The following is a 6,000-nucleotide window of genomic DNA, read 5'->3' as shown; positions in this document are numbered from 1 at the left end:
TGACGCTCGTACATGTGCACTATGGACCTGACGCTCGTACATGTGCACTATGGATCTGATGCTCGTACATGTGCACTATGGACCTGATGCACGTACATGTGCACTATGGATCTGACGCTCGTACATGTGCACTATGGACCTGACGCTCGTACATGTGCACTATGGACCTGACGCTCGTACATGTGCACTATGGATCTGATGCTCGTACATGTGCACTATGGATCTGATGCTCGTACATGTGCACTACGGACCTGATGCACGTACATGTGCACTATGGACCTGATGCTCGTACATGTGCACTATGGACCTGACGCTCGTACATGTGCACTATGGACCTGATGTACGTACATGTGCACTATGGATCTGATGCTCGTACATGTGCACTATGGACCTGATGCTCATACATGTGCGCTATAGACCTGATGCACGTACATGTGCGCTATGGACCTGATGCACGTACATGTGCGCTATGGATCTGATGCTCGTACATGTGCACTATGGACCTGATGCTCGTACATGTGCACTATGGACCTGATGCTCGTACATGTGCACTATGGATCTGATGCTCGTACATGTGCGCTATGGACCTGATGTACGTACATGTGCACTATGGACCTGATGCTCGTACATGTGCGCTATGGATCTGATGCTCGTACATGTGCGCTATGGACCTGATGATTGTACATGTGCGCTATGGACCTGATGCTCGTACATGTGCGCTATGGACCTGATGCTCGTACATGTGCGCTATGGACCTGATGCTCGTACATGTGCACTATGGACCTGATGCTCGTACATGTGCACTATGGACCTGATGTACGTACATGTGCACTATGGACCTGACGCTCGTACATGTGCACTATGGACCTGACGCTCGTACATGTGCACTATGGACCTGATGCTCGTACATGTGCACTATGGACCTGATGCACGTACATGTGCACTATGGACCTGACGCACGTACATGTGCACTATGGACCTGACGCTCGTACATGTGCACTATGGACCTGACGCTCGTACATGTGCACTATGGACCTGATGCACGTACATGTGCACTATGGACCTGATGCACGTACATGTGCACTATGGACCTGACGCACGTACATGTGCACTATGGACCTGATGTACGTACATGTGCACTATGGATCTGATGCTCGTACATGTGCACTATGGACCTGATGCACATACATGTGCGCTATAGACCTGATGCACGTACATGTGCGCTATGGATCTGATGCACGTACATGTGCGCTATGGATCTGATGCTCGTACATGTGCGCTATGGACCTGATGCTCGTACATGTGCACTATGGACCTGATGCTCGTACATGTGCACTATGGATCTGATGCTCGTACATGTGCGCTATGGACCTGATGTACGTAAATGTGCACTATGGACCTGATGCTCGTACATGTGCACTACGGACCTGATGCACGTACATGTGCGCTATGGACCTGATGATCGTACATGTGCGCTATGGACCTGATGCTCGTACATGTGCGCTATGGACCTGATGTACGTAAATGTGCACTATGGACCTGATGCTCGTACATGTGCACTACGGACCTGATGCACGTACATGTGCGCTACGGACCTGATGCACGTACATGTGCGCTATGGACCTGATGATCGTACATGTGCGCTATGGACCTGATGCTCGTACATGTGCACTATGGACCTGATGCTCGTACATGTGCGCTATGGATCTGATGCTCGTACATGTGCGCTATGGACCTGATGATCGTACATGTGCGCTATGGACCTGATGCTCGTACATGTGCGCTATGGACCTGATGCTCGTACATGTGCACTATGGACCTGATGCTCGTACATGTGCACTATGGACCTGATGTACGTACATGTGCACTATGGACCTGACGCTCGTACATGTGCACTATGGACCTGATGCTCGTACATGTGCACTATGGACCTGACGCTCGTACATGTGCACTATGGACCTGATGCTCGTACATGTGCACTATGGACCTGATGCTCGTACATGTGAACTATGGACCTGATGTACGTACATGTGCACTATGGACCTGACGCTCGTACATGTGAACTATGGACCTGATGTACGTACATGTGCACTATGGACCTAACGCTCGTACATGGGAAATATGGACCTGACGCTCGTACATGTGCACTATGGACCTGACGCTCATACATGTGCACTATGGACCTGACGCACGTACATGTGCACTATGGACCTGATGTACGTACATGTGCACTATGGATCTGATGCTCGTACATGTGCACTATGGACCTGATGCTCATACATGTGCGCTATAGACCTGATGCACGTACATGTGCGCTATGGATCTGATGCTCGTACATGTGCACTATGGACCTGATGCTCGTACATGTGCACTATGGACCTGATGCTCGTACATGTGCACTATGGATCTGATGCTCGTACATGTGCGCTATGGACCTGATGTACGTACATGTGCACTATGGACCTGATGCTCGTACATGTGCGCTATGGATCTGATGCTCGTACATGTGCGCTATGGACCTGATGATTGTACATTTGCGCTATGGACCTGATGCTCGTACATGTGCGCTATGGACCTGATGCTCGTACATGTGCACTATGGACCTGATGCTCGTACATGTGCACTATGGACCTGATGTACGTACATGTGCACTATGGACCTGACGCTCGTACATGTGCACTATGGACCTGACGCTCGTACATGTGCACTATGGACCTGATGCTCGTACATGTGCACTATGGACCTGATGCACGTACATGTGCACTATGGACCTGACGCACGTACATGTGCACTATGGACCTGACGCTCGTACATGTGCACTATGGACCTGACGCTCGTACATGTGCACTATGGACCTGATGCACGTACATGTGCACTATGGACCTGATGCACGTACATGTGCACTATGGACCTGACGCACGTACATGTGCACCATGGACCTGATGTACGTACATGTGCACTATGGATCTGATGCTCGTACATGTGCACTATGGACCTGATGCACATACATGTGCGCTATAGACCTGATGCACGTACATGTGCGCTATGGATCTGATGCACGTACATGTGCGCTATGGATCTGATGCTCGTACATGTGCACTATGGACCTGATGCTCGTACATGTGCACTATGGACCTGATGCTCGTACATGTGCACTATGGACCTGATGCTCGTACATGTGCGCTATGGACCTGATGTACGTAAATGTGCACTATGGACCTGATGCTCGTACATGTGCACTACGGACCTGATGCACGTACATGTGCGCTATGGACCTGATGATCGTACATGTGCGCTATGGACCTGATGCTCGTACATGTGCGCTATGGACCTGATGTACGTAAATGTGCACTATGGACCTGATGCTCGTACATGTGCACTACGGACCTGATGCACGTACATGTGCGCTACGGACCTGATGCACGTACATGTGCGCTATGGACCTGATGATCGTACATGTGCGCTATGGACCTGATGCTCGTACATGTGCACTATGGACCTGATGCTCGTACATGTGCGCTATGGACCTGATGCTCGTACATGTGCGCTATGGACCTGATGATCGTACATGTGCGCTATGGACCTGATGCTCGTACATGTGCGCTATGGACCTGATGCTCGTACATGTGCGCTATGGACCTGATGCTCGTACATGTGCACTATGGACCTGATGTACGTACATGTGCACTATGGACCTGACGCTCGTACATGTGCACTATGGACCTGACGCTCGTACATGTGCACTATGGACCTGACGCTCGTACATGTGCACTATGGACCTGATGCTCGTACATGTGCACTATGGACCTGATGCTCGTACATGTGAACTATGGACCTGATGTACGTACATGTGCACTATGGACCTGACGCTCGTACATGTGAACTATGGACCTGATGTACGTACATGTGCACTATGGACCTAACGCTCGTACATGGGAAATATGGACCTGATGCTCGTACATGTGCACTATGGACCTGATGCTCGTACATGTGCACTATGGACCTGATGCTCGTACATGTGCGCTATGGACCTGATGCACGTACATGTGCACTATGGACCTGATGCTCGTACATGTGTACTATGGACCTGATGCTCGTACATGTGCACTATGGACCTGATGCACGTACATGTGCACTATGGACCTGATGCTCGTACATGTGCACTATGGACCTGACGCACATACATGTGCACTATGGACCTGACGCTCGTACATGTGCGCTATGGATCTGATGCTCGTACATGTGCGCTATGGACCTGATGCTCATACATGTGCGCTATGGACCTGATGCTCGTACATGTGCGCTATGGACCTGATGCTCGTACATGTGCGCTATGGACCTGATGCACGTACATGTGCACTATGGACCTGATGCTCGTACATGTGTACTATGGACCTGATGCTCGTACATGTGCACTATGGACCTGATGCACGTACATGTGCACTATGGACCTGATGCTCGTACATGTGCACTATGGACCTGACGCACATACATGTGCACTATGGACCTGATGTACGTACATGTGCACTATGGATCTGATGCTCGTACATGTGCACTATGGACCTGATGCTCATACATGTGCGCTATAGACCTGATGCACGTACATGTGCGCTATGGACTGGATGCACGTACATGTGCACTATGGACCTGATGCTCGTACATGTGCACTATGGACCTGTTGCTCGTACATGTGCACTATGGACCTGATGCTCGTACATGTGCACTATGGATCTGATGCTCGTACATGTGCACTATGGACCTGATGCTCGTACATGTGCGTTATGGACCTGATGCTCGTACATGTGCACTATGGACCTGATGTACGTACATGTGCACTATGGACCTGATGCTCGTACATGTGCGCTATGGATCTGATGCTCGTACATGTGCGCTATGGACCTGATGCTCATACATGTGCGCTATGGACCTGATGCTCGTACATGTGCGCTATGGACCTGATGCTCGTACATGTGCACTATGGACCTGATGCTCGTACATGTGCACTATGGACCTGATGTACGTACATGTGCACTATGGACCTGATGTACGTACATGTGCACTATGGACCTGACGCTCGTACATGTGCACTATGGACCTGACGCTCGTACATGTGCACTATGGACCTGACGCTCGTACATGTGCACTATGGACCTGATGCTCGTACATGTGCACTATGGACCTGATGTACGTACATGTGCACTATGGACCTAACGCTCGTACATGGGAACTATGGACCTGATGCTCGTACATGTGCACTATGGACCTGATGCTCGTACATGTGCACTATGGACCTGATGCTCGTACATGTGCGCTATGGACCTGATGCACGTACATGTGCACTATGGACCTGATGCTCGTACATGTGCACTATGGACCTGATGCACGTACATGTGCGCTATGGACCTGATGCACGTACATGTGCACTATGGACCTGATGCTCGTACATGTGCACTATGGACCTGATGCACGTACATGTGCGCTATGGACCTGATGCACGTACATGTGCACTATGGACCTGATGCTCGTACATGTGCACTATGGACCGGATGCTCGTACATGTGCACTATGGACCTGCCGGTCTACAGAAGCACTCTCGGACATGAAGGTTGCGGGGGGCTCCCAGAGGCAGGAGATCTGAATGGGGGACAGCCTGGTAATGAGGAGATGAGGCCCAGGAAAGGTTCTATGGGATACACAGCTTCCCCTCTCCATAGGCAACTATCCAACCTGAAGTGAGCTTTCATGCTTCAGGTTTGCTTAAAAAGTTTGAGACCTATGGAAGCTGCCATATTTATTTCCTTTTAAACAATACCAGTTGCCTGGCAGTTCTGCTGATCTTGCTGGTCAGTAGGGTCTAACAATACCTGAAACAAGCATGCAGTTAATCCAGTCATACTTCAGTTAGAAACATCTGATCTGCATGCTTGTTCAGGGTTTATGGCTTAAAGGAATATTTAAGTGAGGAAAGAAAAAATTAATGTAACTTACCTGGGGGCTTCT

Source organism: Hyperolius riggenbachi, chromosome 3 (genome assembly GCF_040937935.1).
Source record: "Hyperolius riggenbachi isolate aHypRig1 chromosome 3, aHypRig1.pri, whole genome shotgun sequence".
NCBI classification, from domain to species: Eukaryota; Metazoa; Chordata; class Amphibia; order Anura; family Hyperoliidae; genus Hyperolius; species Hyperolius riggenbachi.
The sequence above is the reverse complement of the archived record's forward strand: the minus strand, read 5'-3'. Positions refer to the sequence as shown.